The sequence below is a fragment of the Lissotriton helveticus genome, chromosome 3_2 (genome assembly GCF_964261635.1).
Source record: "Lissotriton helveticus chromosome 3_2, aLisHel1.1, whole genome shotgun sequence".
In the NCBI taxonomy this organism is placed as follows: Eukaryota; Metazoa; Chordata; class Amphibia; order Caudata; family Salamandridae; genus Lissotriton; species Lissotriton helveticus.
Window position 1 is genome coordinate 429846709 of NC_136062.1, and position 23029 is coordinate 429869737.

Below are 23029 nucleotides of genomic sequence, written 5' to 3' on the forward strand. Positions count from 1 at the left end.
CTAATTGAATTAGGACGTATGGAGATTATTCCAAGGATATCCTCTGATCACAACCCTATTTTATTTGCATTTCGCTTAGCTCATAGGCTAACATTGCTACGACCTTTTACGTTTCTGAGATACATACTAACAGATCTTGTTTTTGTAGCAATTCTTAAGGAACATATAAAAGAATTCATTGAAAACAACATCAATACTGCCACTCTTTTATCAGTATGGGATGCTTGTAAGGCTTCAATAAGGGGGCTAGTACAACAATATGTATTTAGGCAAAACGCATTGCGGAGGAAAGAAGTTAGGGCAGTAACTGCTAATATCTCATTGGTTGAAAATCAACTAGCTGACAATCTTAGGGTTGGTGGGTTAAGTAGCTGTGATGTGGAGCAATTGGAAAAGGAACTTACGATTTTACGCTCAACGACTAAAACCTCACTTAGGGAGAGAAATAGCCGTAAAATACTTAAATATAAACTGTCCCAATACGAGTGTGGGGATAGAGTGGGGAAATTACTGGCCTATAAAGTTGCTGATGATAGAGCAACAACTCTAATCAAATCTATAAAAGGCCCTAATGATACCTTATACTCCCAACCTGCCCAAATTATGGGACAGTTTGTCTCTTACTACGAAAAATTATACACTCCTGAGAGTAGGAGTACGGAAGATCAGATTCAAGCTTATATAAATGAGAAACTACCGCCAAAAGAATATTTAGATCGGGAAAGTGTTGATAAGTTGGAAGAAAATTTTACAATAGCTGAATTACGCTTAGCGGTCTTTTCTCTCCCATCTAATAAAGCAGCAGGTGAGGATACACTACCAATAGAATTATATAAAATTTGTGCAGATGAAATTCTCTCGTTTCTGTGTTTAGTGATTAATTCAATTGGCGATACAGGAAAGGCCCCAGATTCTTGGAAAACTGCCAAAATCATGTTTAAAAAAAAAAAAAAAAACACCTACGGACTGTGGGTCCTATAGACCAATTTCTCTGATAAACGCCGATGCCAAGGCTTATTCCAAATTGTTAGCAATGCGAATGGCACCCCTTATGCCATATTTGGTAAATGATCAACAGCATGGCTTTGTAGTAGGAAGGGATACTACTACCCACGTCAATATGGCCATCACAGCTTTTGATGTGGCTGCTACTAATCTCACCCCACTCGGTATGATACTTTTAGACGCAGAAAAGGCGTTTGACCGAGTGGGGTGGGATTATCTGTGGACGGTTTTGAAGCAGTTTGGCATTAAGGGACAATTCCTCAGAAGTGTACAGGCTTTATATAGGGATCCTACCGCTAAAATAAGCTATGCCGGGTTACTTTCTTCTACTTTTGGGATCTTAAGGGGGACTCGGCAGGGGTGCCCGCTCTCGCCCCTGCTCTTTGCTCTCTCCATGGAGCCGTTTATTAATGCCCTGCAAACTCAAGAAAAGATTGTTCCAATGCAGCATAAAGATAAAATCCTTAAAATAACATCATATGCGGACGATTTAGCTATCTACACCACTAATGTGGTGGATGCATTACTTGGAATAACAGAGGAAGCTAAAAACTTTGGAGTTATCTCAGGTTATAAATTAAACATCAATAAAACACAAGTCATCATGAACTACCAAGCTAATTCCGTAGTGTCAGGACTTTGTAAATCCGCAGTCTACCTAGGGATAAAAATCTCCTCTAAGCCTAGTGAAATAAATATACTAAACTATGAATCCTTACTAAAAGAGGTGACCACGCTGCTCACAAAATGGCATAAGATTCCACTTAATCTACTTGGTCGAATCAATCTGATCAAGATGAACATTTTGCCGAAATTTTTATACTTTTTTCGCTCCATTCCTTTTCGGGTTAATAATCTATTCTTTAAAAAATTAGATGGAATTCTAAATAGTTTTATTTGGGGTTATAAGAAGGCCAGAAGGTCTATGACTATTTTAAAACTACCACTTGAAAAAGGGGGTCTGGATTTTCCGGACTTTAAAGCTTATTTTTTTGCATCTTTCTTAGGGCGGCTTCGTAGTTTGTTTGTTAGCAATTCACACTTTTTTTATCAGTTCATGCTTGGCACAAACTCAAAGCAGTTCTTGGCAAAAGTGCAAGATCCAAACTATTTTAAACGCGTAAAATTCAAGACAGCGAGAGATGCGGTACGTATCTGGAACTTGATCCTCAGTCAGTGCGATACTTCTTTTTTTCACACCGAGTTCCTGATATTTTTTGTGATAAAAGTGGGCGGGACTGGGCCAAGTTTGGAATTAAGAAGCTAGGAGATTTGTATGGCACAGATGGATTCTTACCATTTACAACATTGCAAACTTTGTATAATTTGCCGGAGGTAATGATATTCAAGTACTTACAAATCAAGGACTATTTGACCCGTAAGATGAATCTGAAGCAAATAACTAGCTCAGCTATTTGGAGCTGTTTCTATTCTACGAAAAAGAAATCACTAATTAGTCTGGGATACAAATGCTTTCGCCTAAATAAATTAGACGACTGCCCTAGATTGGCGTCAAAATGGTCTGACGATTTGGGAATTAAAGTGACATCCCAGAATGTTTCAGATGCACTATATAATATTAATAAAGTAGTCCATTCTTCTAGTCTGAAATTACAACTTTATAGGACGGTTTTATTATACTTTATTATACTCCACTAAAAATATCCAAATGGAAACAAAATGCTACTAGCAGTGCTCGTACAAAATGCCCTAAATGTGGTCTGGTGGCAGCAGACCTCATACATATGATCTACTCATGCCCTTTGCTAACTAAATATTGGTTAGAAATTGAAAATGTCTTACTCCAAAAGCAACTAATCAATACCTCAATTACTGCATCTTTGGTACTACTTTCTATATACCCTACGGGTATTATAAATAGGAGTTGGTTAAGTATAGCTTTGTCTTGCGCCAGATTGGTGGTAGCTAGGGCTTGGATTTCACAGAACCCACCTCACACGATCGAGTGGTGGAATCTTCTACATGAAATTTATACTATGGAAAAGGCACTGGCTAAGGGTAGAAGCTTAAAAGCAACCATCAAATTTGAAAAAATATGGGATAACTTCTCGTAAATCTTACTTGGATTTGTTTATTGGAATTTCTGTGTTCTGGATGACATTTTTGATCTTGTTAAGAATTTATATTTATGTTCGACTGCCATTAGTTTTCTTCTTTTTAGGTACCTCTTTCTGCTGAACGTTGATCTGTCCCGCCAACGACTGAACATTAATATTTTGTGTATGTATACGAAAATTGCTATGCTCCTGGACTTGCTTGTCAAATAAAATTTAAAAAAAAAGGAAAATTTAGCGCACCAAATATGCCACTTGCTTTGTGATAGTGTACAGCATAGCTGCAAAACTGATCAGAGGTCTATCGCCAACGAGTCAAGTAATTATTTTCCAAATCCCCTATGTCACATAAATTCCATGTGCCTATAAACCCAGTTTATCCTGACATTCAGCCATGAAGGGGTGTGGCTAATCAATTATGATCTTCCCCGGGGGTTTGTCCACCAAAGAGCACACTGCACCCAATTCCCATAGGGAAGACCAGGGTCACAAAGGATTGGTCTAACTCAGGTGTGCCACCCCTCCCTAAAATCAGACCACCCCTGTGGAGGACCAGTTCCCTGAGGGAGAACAATATGCACATGTAGGAGGCAGATTACTGACAGAATATCAACATTGAAAATATCGAGGTACATAAAGATCGCAGCAAAAATATTGTTGTCCAGAATATCGTAGTCCTGTCTACATAACGGTAAGTACCAAAAATATCGAAAAAAAAATATTGTTGTTAAAAATATCATTGTTAAAAATATTGTTCTTTTATGTTTAAAAACTAATGTAAAAAATGAATATATATAATTAAAAAATATTGTTAAAATTATTAGAAAATGTTTAGAATTATTATTAATACATATAATGTTGATATAAATTAAACACACATATATATAAAATATAATATATATATTACTTAATAATATTGATAAATAATTATTTTAATACATTATAGATTGTTAGAAACATATTAAATTATAAATACATATATATATATATAAACATACATCAATACATAAAAAAAATATATTTAATAAATTAAAATATTAAAATGTTTGTAATCTTTTGAAAATACATTTTATACTACATTAACTAAAACAGTAGAAAACAATTGTTGGATAGCAGAGGGGATAAAATTACTATTCCAACTCCAGCGAGTGCAATAGTAGGGAAAGTGTTGGATAGCAGAGGGAATAAAATCACTTTTCCCACTCAAACGAATGCAACAGTATTAAATAGGGAAGGGGTAAAAATTACTCTTCCTACTCAAGAGAGTGCAACAGTAGGGAAAGTGTTGGATAGCGTAGGGGTAACAATTACTATACCCAGTGAGTGTAACAGTAGGAAAATTTTGGATAGCGGAGGGGTAAAAATTACTATTCCCACTCCAGTGAGTGCATTAGTAGGGAATGCTTTGGATAGCGTAGGGGTACAAATTACTATTCCCACTCCAGTGAGTGCAATAGCAGGGACAGTATTGGATAGCAGAGGTGTAAACATTACGATTCCCACTCCAGAGAGGGCACCAGTAGGGAAAATGTTGGATAGCGTAGGGGTAAAATTACTATTCCCACTCCAGTGAGTGCAACAGTAGGGAACGTTTTGGATAGCGGAGGGGTACAAATTACTATTCCCACTCAAGTGAGTGCAACTGCAGGGACAGTATTGGATAGCAGAGGTGTAAACATTACCATTCCAACTCTAGAGAGTGCACCAACAGGGAAAATGTTGTATAGCGTAGGGGTGAAAATTACTATTCCCACTCCAGTGAGTGCAACAGTAGGGAAAGTGTTGGATAGCTGAGTGTTAAAATTAATATTTCCCAAAAATGTAAATTTAAATAAAAAAGAAACAAATAGCAACTACAATACAAAAATTGTTAATAACACAAAAATAAAAACAATATAAAAATATAAAAACATTCCAAAAGATAGAAAAATGATTTAATGTTAAAAAATACAAAAAATGTACTTCAAACATTAATTTATAAAAGTTTAAAAACAACATCTTACAAACAAATAATTATCTTTAAAATAAATGAATTATAATCAAAAAAATATTTATTAATGATTTTTAAATAAATTAATTCACACCATATTCCCCTATAAAGGCACAACACACTCCTACACACACAATAACATATTTACCATTTAATTATTTCTAATTTACAATTATTTAATAATTAATTATTAGTAAATATATTACCACAAACAACACTATAAAATAAATACTAATAAATAAAAAAATATTACTTACTTTATTTTAATTAAATTACTTCCCACCCTGTTCCCCAATAAACATATAACCCGTTTCTTAAAAAAATAACACTATTAATTTAATTATTAATTAAATAATTACGTGGGCGTTTTAGTCCCATCTGGGACCACTCAAAGTCCCTAATGGACACCCACAGTCCGCTCATGCTCTCCAATGATCCATGCCTGACATCGCTGGAGTCCTGACTCTGAGACAAGAACAACTGTCTAGTCAGAGGGGCTCCAGCGATTTCGACCCGGGAGTTGGGACACATGCAGAGGATCATGGAGAACATGGAGCGGACACAGGAAGAAAGAGCGGCTGCTACGGCTGCACACCAGCCAGAGGTAGATGGTTTCTTCAATGCCCTGCAGACCCTCCTTATAGCATTGCTACAATAAGGCCTGGCGCGTATGAATGCTGCTGCTAGCACTCCATCCTCATCTTCGCCCCTTGAAGTGTCAGTGCCACACAGTGCGGCAGACATTCCACCTCCGACCCCTGATGTGTCACTGCCACACAGTGCTGGAGACAGAACACCACCACCCACATGTGAGGCACATGAAACAGCAGAGGACGAAGATGTGGATGAATCTGCCTTACTGGTAAGAAGGAAGCTGTAGCATTCATCTCCGCCATATGGCCTGTTTCTGCTAGGTACTGCCCTCTGCATCATCACCTTCCACTGTACCCCGATACACTCTGCAACACTCACCTTGGACCTCGACATGGACTGCCAATAATCTATTTGGTTACCAATGACACAGCAATCAGACTGTGTACTGACTCTTCCTTTTCCGATGAACTTGTAATTCCCTAAAGAACTCTGGCTGGCACTCCACCGGCCAACAATGTAAAGTGGGGTTTGCATGGCCCTGTAGTGCTCCAGCTACAACACTCCACTGAATGTGCATTAAACATTCATACTCACACAGATGTGTCATGATCATTCACGTGTGGAAGAATGGATGAATGTAGGGTCAGTGATTCCCCCTTACGTTCATGTTGCTCATGTTGTGGGACTTGACACACAGGGTGCAACATTACTGATTGCGGTCCGGGTGGCACCGACGGTACAGAAGAGACACACGCATTAGTTAATTCCGTGTCCAGCATAGGTGTGAACAATGACCACGCCCAGAGCCCCGTGGTCATTGTCCACACACCTATGCTGGACTGGCACACACCAGGCCAGATGTATCTTGTCACACTTGCACACTGGGTCATCTGAGTTTTTGCAGTTGTTGCGTGCTCTAGGGTGTACTCTCCGTCACAAAGTACTAGTATAAGGAAAAAGCGTGGCCCTTGATTGGTAAATGCGAAAAAACAGTAGAACTAAAATTCAAAGAATAAAATAGTATTACAGTGCTTAAGACATGCAACAACAAGTCAAGAAAAACAATGACTTTATAGGTAACAGCTATATTCGGTGCGATCATTCAGTCCAGTCGGTTTTAAAGTTTTCATTTTATAAATCCAGAAATTCTCACGTTGTAATACGTTTTTGTTGTTCTCCACACCTTTTTGTCTCACAACGATTTCCAAAATGGTATACCTTAGCTGGCTTATGTTATGTGAAGCCTCACAAAAATGAGCCGCAACTGTTGATTTCATCATTACCATTGCATCGCATGTAAAAATCTCATTGCTCGCCTTTTGTATTTATTTTTTTATGGCAACACAATATTTTTTTCGTTATATTGTCATTTTACTTTACTGCTCACCTCGTTTTCTTTCACTCGCTCCTTGAACTAGGATACTAATAAGCACTACTATATAGCTGCATGTTTTTTAAGGCCGTTTTCTTTTAACCCCTTCATTGATTCACCTCGTTCTCAGTCATGCCACTTTGAATTAGACTTATAATGGGCACTCAGTACACCGATACAGGCACAACTATTCCCATATGTGTTTTCCTTTATGAATCCTCATGCATGATTATATATTTTTGATTTATAGAACCCTGTCCCTGAAGAAGGCTAACATATAGCCGAAATGCATTGGATGGATAACATCCTGGGTATAAGGCTGGATGCCATAAACTTGTTCTGAATTGAACAGATGAAATAAGAAAATAATGAATTAAAGAAATAAAGGTTCTTTGAATACAAAGGATTTGAATATCGATTGATTATCTACAATTATCAAATGTGATAGAGAAAGAACTCTACAACCCTTTTGTGACTAAGCAGTGACTAGGGGACACACCAGACCAGCCCACTCTGCTTACCCTTACAGGGGGGACGACAATGCTACATGTCCCAGGTCTTCCCTGTAGTGATCTGCTGATTACAGTACTAATTGTCAGAATGCCACAGCCACTCCCTGAAGGCTGGTTTACACCCACACCACACCCATCCAGCACAGGCATCACAGGACATGTGACCCTGCCAATAAAAAGGGCCGGGCGCACATGCTTGATGCCATTCCCACTCTCTATTTGGGTGTATCCATGTGGTTATTATTTATGCATGAGGGCCGAGGGCCCTACCACATCTCATTCCCCACTGCCGGAGGTGACAGGATGGCGTCCACACCACGATGCTAAATTTATAAAGGATCAATGACTTGCGTTGCAAAGAGTTGGTGGCCCCGGGTACACTGCGGCCAGCACGGGCCTACTGCCAAGGGATGGTGACTGTCAGTGCACTGAAGTAGGGGCACCTTTAGTGCCTAGCGGGTGTGCAGCCTGTGATGATGCGCCGTCCTGGTGGTCCAGACTGGTAAAGATTTGTGTTGGCACTAGTGGACCGCAGTATAGGCCTGAGCCAGCAGGCAGCGCGGGCTTGCCACTACGTGGCATTGCCTCGCGGTTTACCAAGTTAATCAATCAATCAATCAATCACGGCATTTGTATGGCGTGCTACTCACCCGGGAGGGTCTCTAGGCGCTGGGGGAGGGGTAGGTTACTGCTCGAACAGCCAGGTCTTGAGCTGCTTCCTGAAGGAGAGATGGTCTTGGGTTCGCCGAAGGTGGGTGGGGAGGGAGTTCCAGGTCTTGGCTGCCAGGTAGGAGAAGGATCTTCCTCCGGCGGTGGCTCTGCGGATGCATGGTACGGTGGCGAGTGCGTGGCTGGTCGATCGTAGCTGGCGGGTGGGCGTGTAGAAGGTCATGCGGTCGTTGAGGTACTTGGGGCCCAGGTTGTGGAGAGCCTTGTGTGCCTGGGTGAGGAGTCTGAACGTGATTCTCTTGTTGACGGGGAGCCAGTGCAGGTCTCTCAGGTGTCCGGTGATGTGGCTGTGTCGGGGGATGTCGAGGATGAGTCGTGCGGAGGCATTCTGGATGCGTTGGAGTCTTTTTTTAAGTTTGGCTGTGGTTCCGGCATAGAGGGTGTTCCCGTAGTCTAGTCGGCTGGTGACGAGCGCCTGGGTGACGGTCTTCCTGGTTTCCGTGGGGATCCATCTGAAGATCTTGCGGAGCATGCGCAGGGTGTTGAAGCACAAGGATGAGACGGCGTTGACTTGTCTGGTCATTGACAGGGAGGAGTCCAGGATGAAGCCCAGGTTTCGTGCGTCGTCCGTTGGTTTGGGAGCGTTGCCCAGGGCCGGGGGCCACCAGGAATCGTCCCAGGCGGAGGGTGATTATCCCAGGATGAGGACTTCTGTCTTGTCTGAGTTCAGTTTGAGGTGGCTGTTTCTCATCCAGTCGGCGACGTCTTTCATCCCTTCGTGTAGGTTGGCTCTGACGGTGGTGGGGTCGTTGGTGAGGGTGAGGATGAGCTGGGTGTTGTCGGCGTAGGAGATGATGTTGGGGTTGTGCTGGCGTGCGATGGCAGCGAGGGGGCTCATGTAGACGTTGAAGAGGGTTGGGCTGAGTGAAGATCCTTGTGGTACGCAGCAGATGACTTCGGTGGCCTCGGATCTGAACGGAGGGAGGCGGACTCTCTGGGTTCTTCCTGTGATGAACGAGATGATCCACTCTAGCGCTTTCTCTCGGATTCCGACGTTGCTGACGCGCTCGACTAGGGTGCGGTGGCAGATGGTGTCGAATGCTGCGGAGAGGTCCAGGAGGATGAGGGCCGCTGTTTCCCCGTTGTCGATCAGGGTTCTGATGTCGTCGGTGGCGGCGATGAGGGCGGTCTCGGTGCTGTGGTTGGCCCGAAACCCGGACTGCGAGGGGTCGAGGGATCCGTTCGTCTCGAGGAAGGCGGCAAGCTGTTTGTGGACGGTCTTTTCGATTACTTTGGCCAGAAAAGGAAGGAGTGAGATGGGGCGGTAGTTCTTGAGGTCGGTGGGGTCCGCGGTAGGTTTCTTCAGGAGGGCGGTCAGCTCGGCGTGCTTCCAGCTCTCTGGGAAGGTGGCGTGTGGAAGGAGGAGTTGATGGTGTCTCTGAGATGGGGTGCAATGGTGGCGTCGGCTTTGTTGAAGATGTGGTGTGGGCACGGGTCGGTTGGTGATCCGGAGTGGATGGAGTTCATCGTGCGGGTGGTGTCTTCGGTGCTGATCGGGGTCCAGTTGCAGAGGGTGGTGGTGGCGGGCGCTGGTTCGGTGGTAGGGTGCGTGGTCTGTGCGTCGAAGCTGTTGTGTATGTCGGCGATCTTTTGGTGGAAGAACGAGGCGAGTGAGTTGCAGAGGTCTTGCGAGGGAGTGATGTTGTTGTTTCCAGCGCTGGGGTTGGAGAACTCTTTGACGATGCTGAAGAGTTCCTTGCTGTCGTGGGTGTTGTTGTCCAGTCGTTCTTTGAGTGCCGTCTTCTTGGTGGCGCGGATCAGCTGATGGCGTTTGCGGATGGCGTGCTTGAGGGCGGTCCTGTTGTCTGTGGTGTGGTCGAGCCGCCAGGCTTTCTCGAGGGTGCGGCAGTTCTTCTTGGATTCCTTGAGTTCGTCGGTGAACCAGGGGGTTTTCTTGCTGCTGGGTCTGCTGGGAGGGTTCTTTAGTGGTGCGAGGTCATCGGCGCAGGCGGTCAGCCACTTGGTGATGTTGCTGGCTGCTTTGTTGGGGTCCGTTGTGCTGGTCGGAGTGTTCTGGCTGAGGGAGGCGGTGAGCTGCTCGGAGGTGATCTTGCTCCAGCTTCGGCAGGGGACCTGTTGCGGGTGGTGGTGGGTCGTAGTTCTTCTGAAGCTGAAGTGGACGCAGCTGTGGTCGGTCCAGTGGAGTCCGGTGGCGTGGCTGAAGGAGATGTGCTTGCTGGATGAGAAGATGGGGTCAAGCGTGTGGCCGGCGTAGTGGGTGGGGGTGTTCACCAGTTGCTTGAGTCCGAGGTTGGTGAGGTTGTCCATCAGGGCGGTGGTGTTTCTGTTGTTGTTGTTCTCCAGGTGAAAGTTGAGGTCCCCTAGGAGGATGTAGTCGGCGAAGGGAAGGGCGTGCGGGCTGATGAAGTCTGCGATGTCTTCGCTGAATTTTGTGCATGGTCTCGGTGGTCTGTAGATGAGGGTGCCTCTAAGGGTGGTCTTGGGGTCCGTGTGTATCTGGAAGTGCAGGTGTTCGGCGGTGGTGAAGGTTTCATCGGAGTTAGTCGAGATGCGGATGGTGTTCTTGTGTACGATGGCGACGCCTCCTCCCGTCTGGTTGACGCGGTCTCTCCGGGTGATCTTGTAGCCGTCCGGGATGGCTATGGCGATGTCGGGCGCTGAGGAGGCGTTCATCCAGGTTTCGGTGAGGAAGGCGACGTCCGGTGCAGTCGCGTCGAGCAGGTCCCAGAGTTCCACGGCGTGCCTGTGGACGGAGCGGGTGTTCAGCAGGATGCACCTCAGGTGGTTGCTGCTGGTGCTTGACTTGGCGGGGGTTGTGCAGGTCCGGAGGCAGGTGAATCGGTAGGCTTGGCAGGCGAAGGGTCCGTGGGTGCGTCTCGGGGTGGCTCGGTAGCAGGCAGGGTTCCGGCCGGCATTGAGTGCGTTGAGTGTGGCGGCGTCGTAGGTCCGTCGGGTAGTCTTGCATCGGCGGGGGCCAGGGGTCCTGGCGCTGGGCGCGGTCCAGGCGCGGACGGGCTTTGCTTTGTCGCACAATCGGCGCGCCCGCTGCGCGTACGCACGGTTGCCATTTATGGCGAAGTGGGAGGGAGGGAGGGGCAGCTGGGAGGCGGGAGCGGGGAGGGCACAGAACAAAATGGGGGCGTGGCCGCTTGGACGGTGGCGGAAAGCGGGGAGCGGGGCGGGCACAGGGGGAAAGAGACAACAACAATGAGCCTTCACAACAGCGTGCAAGGGACGTGACGATAAACAGAGAAGAAATAACAGTTACAAAACGAGATAAAGGTTAATTCAGATACAAGCAAAGAACACGCACGCAAAATGCAGCGGAAGGGCAGGGAACTGAGAGGCAGTCACGGCGAGGCTGCGGGCAGCAGCGGGGCAAGGGGCACACACGCAGCTGGTGGCCGTGCAGCGCGGGGGTGTCCTAAAGGGCTGAGCAGGTGTGCAGCCTGCAATGATGCCGTGTGCACTGATATGATATCTGCCATTGCGATATCAAGACCCAGAATCACGTGTGTGACCTGGTGGCCCGCGGTACGGGCTGCATGATGTGGAGGCTGCCGAAGTCATGGGCCCCGGGCTTGGAGCTTGTACCGGCATGTGGTGGGCCTTCTTGGAGACACAACAGTGGCGGAAGGTGAGCAGTGAGGCCTGGGTGCACAGGGGCGGACAAGACGTGTTCAGGTACCAGCGCCCCGGGGTGCAGCAGGCCCACAGGATCGCAGGCAACACAGCTCAGGCAATGGCGTCAGCCTCATGGCGGGGTGAGAGGCGCAGCCCTGACAGGGACATTGGGCATTCAGGAATAGAACCACACCCAGAGTTACCTGCTTTTTTTTCACACCCCTACGGTGGCCTGGCATACGCTGACCCAGCCCACTTCGCTCACGGTTACTGGGGGACATAACAAGCTACATTTCCGCGATCTTCCCCACTGGTCGGGGTGACGTGGTTGCGTCCACTGTCCACTACACTCCATACACAAGCGGTGTATGTCGACATGGATATGTGTGTGGTCTGCATACTGCGGTCTGGCCATCACATCCATGCCACACTGTTTCAGATAGGGGACCTGGTCGACCGCAGTGTATACGGTCACTTGGTTGGAGACACACCGGTGGCATCAGGTGAGCAGTGAGGCCTGGGTCTTCAGTGTCTCTCCTTCTCTTTCTTTCTCTCTCTTTCTTTCCCTATTTTCTCTCTCTCTCTTTCTCTCTCTTTCTCTCTCTCACTCTATTCCTTTCACTCTCTCTCCCTTTCTTTCTCTCTCTTTCCCTCTCTTTCTCTCTCTCTCTCTCTGTCTTTCTCTCTCTTTTTCTCTCTCTCTCTTCCTTTCACTCTCTCTCTCTCCCTTTCTTTCTCTTTCTCTCTCTCTATGTCCTTTGATGAGCACATGACACACCTTCATATCTTGAATTTTGTCTTGCAGGATGTGACTGACAGATTGTCCAGTGAAGACCCGCCATGACTCTTCCATATAGTTGTTTTGAGTTTAATTTGAATAAAATTATTTGTTTGGAAATTCAAAGATGAATGAATGATTCTCCTTTTTCTGACCACACATGAATGTTAATTGTTGTAATTGTGCGACATCAGGCCAATTGTTTTGTTTATGATTTCGTAAAGTTGATGTAAAATATCTTTATCGGGGAGGGGGGAGTGTCCGGGGTAGGGCCCCAGGAGGCGGGGGGAGGGGTCCTGGGGGGAGGTGGGTATTTTGGCCCTCTTGGGTGTCCAAGCTGCATGATCAGTAGCACCATGACATCTGTTGTTCTGTGTGGCTCTGGGCTCGGCTCCTTTTTATGGTGCAGGTTGTCGTCCGACTTTACACCAGGTAAGAGCAGGTGTTAAAACGCTGCTGCTAATGCGCCTTATCGCATGTTTTGTGATCTTATCGCCAATCTGGCTGCTCGTTGAGAATGTTGCGAAGTGGTGTTGTTGCAGCTTTTTGCACGGGAACGCCTTCTTTGCATATCAGTAGCGTTAGTTGCCGGTGTCATCTGTGTCATCTGTGGCGATTCACAAGCTTGTGAATAGGGAGATTAATTTATCACCACTTTGGCTGCGATAAAGTGCTGCTAACTTGGCGATAAGTCCTTGAGCATATGCCCCTAAGTTGCTACAATTGGGACCTGGTACCTTCTAACTGTGATGCCTCACTCTTGACCTGAGGATCATCTGGGGGACGTAATATGCAGGTATGTATGTATGTATGTATATATGTATGTATGTATGTATATGGTATTTGAACAGGGTAAACCGAGATAAAAGATAGTGGAGTGCCAAAAACAAAGAGACGGGCAACTAATGGTTTCAGGTGTAGCATGTTTATTGACTTTTAGTACATCATAATGCAGTGTTCTTTAAAGAGGTGCGTCTTCAACTCTTTCTTAGATTAGAGCACAGTGGACGTGGTCCTGATGGATAAAGATTGTTGTTCCAGATCCTGGATTCACAGATTGAAAAGGCGTGTTGCCTTGTATTTTTCTTTTTTATAAGTTTTTATCTTCATTCTTATGGTGGCCTTTCTTCCGTAAAGATAGTTGATAGTACGCTATTTTTGTTTTTGGGGTAGTGTGTCCCTTGAGGGAGTAGTTGGTGTCCAGGGTCATTCCAAGTGACTTGGTATTTGCCTAAAGTTGGAGTTAGAGATTTGTGCTATATCCTGCTTGTTGTTCTTGGAATTCAGCCTATGCCAGGATGAGTGTCAGGTTGGTGCTATACATGCAGGTAAAGTGCAGGCTGTGCAGTGCTTAATTTGAGATGGTGGTTTCCAGTGCTCAGCACCCCCACTTAATAATCAACAATGGTGCTTTTTATAAGCACCAGTTAAGGATACATTCATTTATGGTAGGCACAGGGAGATGAAGTGATTTGCCGAGAATCACAGGATGTTGAGGCGTTGCTGAGACTCAATCCTGGTTCCCCAGCTCCGGCAGGTCTGTTCATTAAACCACATCTTCTCCCCACTTTCATGATTAGTATTTGGTTCTGTTTTTGGCAGCGCTAACAGAAGAAATGGCCTGGTGCAAGCTGCCTCCTGACGAGAGCCCTGGCACTTATGTCTTTGCAAATTAACCACTGAGACTGTGTTGTCTTCTCAGTTGATCCCTCATTGTGCCTAATCTTTCTCTCAGGAATCAGGCAAGGGTGGAGGTTCCTGTTCATAAGGAGTTTGAATTCCGGTAAATACCGGTTACAAATTAAATCCGCTAACAAAAGTCAGATTGTAGTAATTTCCATGTGATGTGGAAACGTTGGTACAAGTTATTATTCATTTTTTGAACTGGTGCCCATGAAGGAGTAAAAGAATAAATGAACAGAATAAAGAATGACTCAACCCACTAATAATAATTGTTTCTTGCATTATAGTATATGGGAGTCTTGGAGTTTTATAATTCTATTCAAGCCCGGCACAAAAAGATCTGTTCACTGGAGCCCCCCGGCCTCTGTTAGAATACATTGCTAACGCGGGATTACTGGTTACTAGTTACCTTACCAAATCCCAAACTAAGTCGACTGAATCGTTGGTACCTGTCATTGAGTAAAAGGTAATCTTACAATAAGTCAATCACTTTAAGAACTTACACCACTCTAAAGGACCACTGACCAAATTTTAAGTTTCAAAGATTTAATATAAAGTCAAAGATAACTGAAGATACAAACTTCTCAAAATGAGATTCAAAAGATAAATTGGTATCACTATGAACATGAACTTTTTGAATAATCTGAGTCTGAAAAACAGAATAAGAAGTACAAGCTCGAAAACCATAAGGGTTGTCAAAATGGATATAAGTTGCAACCTCAAAGTCATTACAGAAAAGAAAATTAAGGTTAGTCTGTCCCTACACTAAACTAAGTGACATCCCTACTTAACAAGATCTTTACCCCTCTAGGTGTCAGCCGTGGTGACTTCCTAAGAAGATCACGCACTTCTCTTTGTCTCTTCTCTGATAATGGGTCTCTCCTGATCAGCCTATCTGCCTACCCATCCGCTTCCTTAGGCTCCCAAAATCATCTGCCCTGCTCTCCTCCCGGGTCTCTTTCCCTAATACCAAATCACATTAACAACAGAAACGCCCCTTGGGACGCCCCTCACGTGGTATCTCTGTGCGCGGCAAACTCCATGATGGTACTCTTGAAGACCCTCGTTAAAGTTGACCTTGGTTCCCAGGCTTCTTCTCCAATGCGCCGATACCCCCTAAATTCCTGGAAACTCCTACAGGCCTGCGCAAGGCGCCACTGAACAAAGTCCCTTTCATTCGAGCTGATTAGGACCCTCGCACCTGCATACAGCTCGTCCTGCAGTGGGCCTCAAATTCCAGACTCCACCATATCTTTAGGTCGTAAAACACACTCCAAGCTCTGTGCTGGACACCTCTCGACTTCTTCCCTAACGAGCACATGGCGGTTCAAACGACATGACATTATCTGTTCGGGCCTACTTGATTTACATGAAGCAGGTCCCTGCACTCTTAAAACATTAACTTGATTTAAACAGCAAACATTCTTAACTAGCATACGTTTCTAAAATAACACATCTATAAAGCATATACTTTTAACCCTAAGTTCAATAATACATTTGGAAGAACCACGTCAACCTTATCTCACATTATTTTAGCAGCACGTTTAGGTTTGCTGTGAATTGCCCTAAGGCCTACACATTTAGTCTGGATTTCAAAGTTACATTTAATTCGGACATGATTCTTTTAACATGAGAACATGAAATTTTCACATTTATTCCAACATTTCTACATTAATCTCACACCTGTTATAATTATAGTTACTCTACTTAACATTCTATACATTTCGCTACTGAATATAAAACACTCTGTATATTTCACTCCTAGATATAAAACACTCGTGTGCAAAACATGTTTAACTAACTACGTGCTTGTAAATATGGCGTACTTATACATTTTTTTCAAACTTGTGCTCTCTCAGTCCCCCCTTTGATGACCTTCAGGGGTCATCACCATCAAGACACTAAAAATGTAGAACCCTTCAAAGTGAAGTCATGGCTGTGCCACCTCTTTTCATATTCTCCAATGCTTTCAGACTCTTGTATTGAGTGTCCTGCATCACTGTCAACTCTTCCTCCTGTTTCCTCATAGTTCTCTGCAACCTATTTGCTCTATAACATTGATACAAACGCACCAATCCCCACAAAGTGATTACGCAAATCACAATTATGATGATGGGTTTCAGTATGTACCAAACGATACCCTTTCCTAAGTTGGCAAACCAACTTCCAACTTTACCCATTCCATGACCTACTTTTTCCCACACATTTACCTTTGTCAGGTCCTCAATTTCGAAGTGTATGGCAGTGATGTTTCGTATATACTTCTCTAGAGGTTTTGAATTGTCTGGAATGTAAGTGCAGCATTCCTGGACCTTCAAAGCCTTACAGACTCCTCCCTCTTTAGCTAACAGAACGTCTAAAGCAAGTCAGTTCTGAAGAACCATTGCCCTAATCGATTGCATCTCCCCTTCTATCAGCATCAATGATCTTGCAGTACTGGCAGATAGCCTATCTACGACTGTAGCTAACCTCCTAATCTTAATGTCATTTAATATCAGTCCTAAGATAGGGAATGCAGCACCGAGTACATCTCCAACTACTTCTGCTGCACCCAGCCCTCGCTTCCACCTAGTTGGTATTTCTTTCTTTGGCGTTTCTAAATTCTCAACATGATATATTTTAGGGAAGACAACAGCCAGATAGCATGATCCGTACCAATTATCTGGTAACTTCACATAGGCATTTCTTCCACATACAAAATATACATTTGGTATTGCTTGCATCCCTTTCAAAAAGTCCTTAGAGTAATACTCCAATTGAAAGGCATGTTCACAATTGACTTGACCTACATAAAAGTTTTCATAATAGGAGTAACTCCTGTGAATGCACAGTTTCCCCCGTTTCTCCTTATCCAAAGCAATTGGACCAATACTACCTTTTCTTTGATGTGCCCTTTCCTCCTTGGTCCAATCTGTTTCCCATTGTCCTGATGCCTTCAAAATCTTCTGCCTCCTGTATCTAGTATCTACCTGTCCTATAAACTTTTTCTCAACTTCTGATATTTGACAAGTCAGATTGTTTCTTCGAGCATGTGAAGTATCTAACGTTTTCCATGGAATAAACCATTTGTGTAATCTGTCTTCGCTTTTGTAATAGTCCCACTTGTTCAAATGCTTGAAATTCGGGACCTCTGGCAATGTCGAGTCGAAATTCGAGAAATAATACTCAAATCCTTCTCGTCCATAAAATATGCTCAACAACAAACTGCACGTGATTCCATATGTCAACGGAAGATGATGGTATCTGATACCCTCCTCTACCGAAGCTGGTAATTGCATACAAACGTAACAATTCTTCACTTCCATGGCATCAACGTATTCATAAAGCAATTTAGCATAAGCATTTGACCTGAAATTTCCCTGTGACTCATCAGTGTGTAACCTTTTTACTTCTGCATCTAACAACGCTTTGTCTTTATCATTGATGTTTCCCTTATCATTAATAATGGTAGTTTTCGGTGTTGACACTCCCTTAGCCTCCTTTATTGCAGTTGCATCTCCCTCGTGTCCCACTATGTATGAGACAGTAACCACTAAAACTATCAAGGAAATCACTACTCCCAACAATGTGCCAACTATACATTTTGCCCTGCGGTTCGGGTTGCCAGCCTCCATGTTCTCAAACAGTGTCGCTTTGGACGTTCTTCCTGCATCAACTTCTTCCTCTTTTCGAACAAAGTCTTTCTTTCTCGCAATATCTCTCTTTTGAACACTTGGAAGCTTGACAATTTATTTCCGCAAAACAGTTCAAAGTCCAGTAGAAATTAGACAACCCTAGCCCTTCTCCATCCACTAAAATGAAACCCCTACCATTTTTTCTTCTTCCACTCGGCGCTAGGTTATCTTGCAATAATTTTACAATTTCTTTTCAAAAGTCTTATTTTTGTCTGAAGTTATGTATGGCTCAAGGAGGGACACTACGTCTTCACAAATGTCCATCCGAAGTAACATTCCCTCAGGTTCTGGGCAGTTCGTACCACAACATGGAAAGTCAACTTTTTCTAGGATTATTCTCCTTATTTCGCTCAGGACAAGTGGACGGACGAAATTGAGAGTTAACGTTTTTTCAATTTCTACTCCTGGTACTTTCAGTTCTACATCCACAATTACAAAGGGGTCCGTTCTAATCAAGATCACTTTCTTCAGCTTTCCAGTTCTGCGCCCCCTTGAAGACATTCGCAATATGGTATTAATCCACTACAATAAGCGCTCCTAGCATTTCTACTACTCGTTCAAGCATTTCCAAACGAAGAAGAGTTCCCTCCAATATTGGATATCGTGAACAGCAAACTGGAAACTCAACTGTCTCTAAAATCAATTTTCTTATTCCGCTCAGGAGAGGAGGATGAACGATGTTGAGTGTCAGCAACCTTTCGGTCTCCGCTCCTGGCAGTAGAAACCTTATTTGCACGGTGATGATCGGGTCAGTTCTGACCAGGTCCACTTCCCTGATCCTCCCGGTTCTGTGTCTCCCGGACATCTGCAACGAGGTAGGTCCAGTCGGGAGTAGAGTATCTTCTGCTAGGCACTCGCACCCTCCTTGATCTTCTAAGACCCTCCTCGGCTTGATCCTGGATATCTTCTTCTGGATCTGAGTCTTCGGATATAGGAGCAAGCGTTTCTTCCTGGGCCGACCTCAAACTTAGCCTTCTTCTCCTTGCTGGCCAAGTGGCAGCTCCAAGCCTTATTCTCCTATTCCTTGTCCTCTCACTTGGTTCTTGGTCGCTCTGATACGGATCTGAGTCTGAGTCGTATTCACTTCTGCTCTCTCCTTCAGTTGCGTCTTCCGTCTCACTGCCGTCCTGCCTTCGCTCTTCTTCTGAATCCGTTGCGTTCCCAACTTCTTCCGACACCCCCTCAGCTGCCTCAATCCCTTCTTGCGACTCTTCTTCCACTTCCGGGCTTTCGTCTGGGATAGGAGCTGTTCCTTCTAGAGGTGCTGGAACTCTTCTAGTATGGGATGCATGGATCCAATTTGGCAGCCCCCCGCACTTCACCGCGGTGTTCGTTATCAGGATTACCTGAAAGGGCCCACGCCAGCGAACATCTAGGCAGTTCTTCCGGACGTGTTTTTTAACCAAGACCCAGTCCCCTGGGTTCAGGTCATGACACAGGTTCCTCGATGCTGGAACTTCAACCGCATGCACCTGAAGGGACACAGAATGGATGGCGTCAGACAGTCCTTTACAATAATCCAAGATCAGATCATCTGTAATATTCAATAGGGCAGTAGTTGGAACTGTGGGAAGTCTCATGGCCCTCCCCATCAGGATCTCGTGGGGAGAAAGACCTGTCCTCCTGTCAGGGGTGCTGCGCATGCTCATGAGCACTAAAGGAAGAGCATCTGGCCAACTCAAAGATGTGGATGCCACTACTTTAGCCAATCTATTCTTCAAAGTGCCATTCACTTGTTCCACAATTCCTGAAGCTTCTGGTCGATAACTACAATGCAGCTTTTGATCGATATTCAGTGTGGAGCACAACATCTTCACTATTTCGCTGTTAAAATGTTTTCCTCTGTCCGATTCCAGAGAGGCAGGCACCCCGAAGCGCGGTATCAACTCCCTGAGCAACAATTTAGCCACTGTGAGTGTATCGCACCTACGTGTAGGGTACGCTTCAACCCATCTGGAAAATACACATACAATCACCAACACATACCGAAGGCGATTAACTCTTGGCATTTCGATGAAATCTAGTTGCATTCTATTGAAAGGCCCCCCCGACCTCCCAATGTGACTCAGTGTGACTGGTGTTCGTTTGCCTACGTTCAGTTGTTGGCAGGTAACACATCGCTTACATACTGATTCTGCTGCTATTCTAAATTTAGGGCAATACCAAGTTTGCCTAAACACTCTCATCATAGCATCCCTTCCTAGATGTACTGGACCATGTATTTCTCTTGCCATGGGATTAGCTAATTCTTCAGGTAACACAGCTCTCCCATCTGCTGAAACCCAAAAATCCATTTCACTTCGCACACAACCTGCGGTTTCCCATGCCCTTTTCTCAGTTTCTGGTGCATTCTCCTGCATTACCCTCAAATCTTCCCAGGAATCCACGGTCTCTAACATCATGCTTAATTCTGTCCTTTCTTCTGCACCTTCTATTTCCACCTTTGAGAAAGAATAATTTTGTTCCGCACAATAACGTGCGACTTCATCAGCGTATCTATTGCCTTGTGACACAAAATCTGTATTCTTAGTATGAGCTACACACTTTACTATTGCGATGTCAACTGGACCTTGTAATGCTTCTAACAACAGCCACACAAATTCTCCATTTCGAATGGGCGAACCAGAGGAGGTCATGTAACCCCTCTGAGACCACAACTGCCCGAAATCATGAACCACACCGAAACCATATTGGCTGTCCGTGTAGATGGTGACTCTCTTTCCGTTTCCTGCTATGCAGGCACGAGTTAGGGCAATAATTTCTGCTACCTGTGCGGAATGTACTCCTTCCAGGCAAGCGGCTTCCACAACTCCAGTAATGGTACAAACAGCATAAGCTGCTCTCAACCGACCAGTATCGTCTCTTAAACATGAGCCATCAACAAAATAAATTTCATCGGGGTCAGATAATGGCTCATCCACAATATCTGGTCTGGGTTTCGTGCATAGTTCAGTCACATCAAGGCAATCGTGGTCTTCACATCCTTCGCCTTCTATCACAGTGGGTAATGGCATCAAAGTAGCAGGATTCAAGACAGAGCATCTCCTGAGGGTCACGTTCTCTGCGGCAAGAATGACTTGCTCGTAGCGCGTGAGCCTACTATTGGTCAAATGCTGCGTCTTCGTCCTGGTCATTAACAATTCAACTGAATGTGGTACATACACCACCACTGGATGTCCCATCACAATACTCTCGCTCCTTTCAATGCTGACACCCGTTGCAGCAACGGATTTGAGACATCCGGGCAACGCTGCGGCTACTGGATCTAATGTAGCCGAAAAATATGCAACTGGTCTACGGGCATTTCCGTGGGTCTGTGCCAAGACTGACAAAGCACATCCCTCTCTCTCACAGCAATAGAGTGAAAATGATTTCTCGTAATCGGGCATTCCCAGAGCCGGTGTTAAAACCTGAGTCGGGTCGGGGACAATCGATATTTGCCCGGCGGTATTGCCTCTGTGACCCTCTAGTTATTTAATCAATGAAGAGGCAGGCGCTGGAGACTGGAAAGCAGGAAACAAGGTTTTTATTCTCTCCGGAGGAGAACACAGCAAAACGGACAGCAGGTATCGTTCTGAGGTGCTCTAACTTACGTTTGAGGCCTGGCCCCTTATATACAGTGTTTGTGGTTTTTATTACAGTTTACATACATATGATAAAGCTTTGATGTACGGAAAGACATTCCCGGAATCCCCCTTCGGGCCCGTTCCCACACATATCTACAGTAGAAGTCCCCACCCTGGTCACAGCAGGTGATGACTATCGCGCAGCTGGATATTCCGCCAATTCATGGAATGCGGGGTTCGATCGGATCTCATGGGGTGGGGGCTTTGATCAACTCGGGGGTCCTTTGATGAGGGAAGCTTTCTATTGCACGGGGAGGGGCAAGGGATAGTATCTGCAGAGCTGGGTGTCGGCCTGGGAACGGGGAAGACAAACGGGCACACGGGGAAAAGGGGGTTTGCATCTAAGGGCCGGGGATCATGAAAGGGAAGAAGGGAGGTGTCGCGCTGGGAACAGGATGAGGGCCTGGGGCAGAGCAGCGCCGAAGAGGGGTTTATGATTCAAGGCAGGTGCAAGCAGGGGGTTGGTCAGCGTGCAGGCTTAGTGAGGGCGAAGGGCTATGTCAGGGGCCAGCGGCATGCGAAAGGGTTCGTTCTGATCAGGGCATCTTAAAATGGCGGGTGCGCACGACAAAAGTGTGGCATCAGGGGAAGAGGCAAGATGGCGCAGATAATGTTCACCAAACCGTACTAATTTTCAACAGTCCTCCCTTTAACATATTCAAGACATCTTGCTGGTTCATTTTCTACTCGGTTCTATTGTGGTGGGCATGAGAAAGAAAACGGTAGGAACCCTAGATGAAAAGAGTTGTAAACAATACATTTTGAGATTTCTAGTTTTTAGGAGGTGGACCTATTTGATAAACTTTGATAAACTTGTTCAGCAGGAAAGTCATAGGAATGCAATACAAAAACGATTCTGTAGCGAGAGCAGCAAGTACATTTCATAACGTGGACTGGCAGGTTGTTACATATATCAGATTCGGATTGGAGCATGATCAATACAATGGCGGCTGGGAGAGAAATGAGGCGCAGCAGAAATGGTGATTGAGGACGTCAAAGTGTTCGTAGTTAACGAGTTCTCAGTATTCTTTGTTGTCTTTTCGTTGGCGCTGTGGAGCACCGGCGATGGAGCTACGGGTCCAGCTCTATTCTAGATCTCGCGTTGCAGGGCACGACCTTTCCCTCGTATTCCTGGTCGGAAAGGTCCTTTTCGCCCTGTGTCCTTTGAGGTGATTGTCAGAAAGTTCAGATGGAAGAAGAGCGTACAAAACAGTCCATAGGGTAGGTCGGAGGAAAAGGGGGATGGAGCAAGGCCAAATTAGGAACAAACTAGGGGAACGAGAGACTTCAGATGGGCGGGCTCGTGACCGAGTCTAGAGAGCGGGGACCTTTCGGCACACATTCGGACATAGAGCGGGGGCATCAGGTTAGCCCTTCCTTCTCACTTTGCTGGAGGTAGTGCCTCG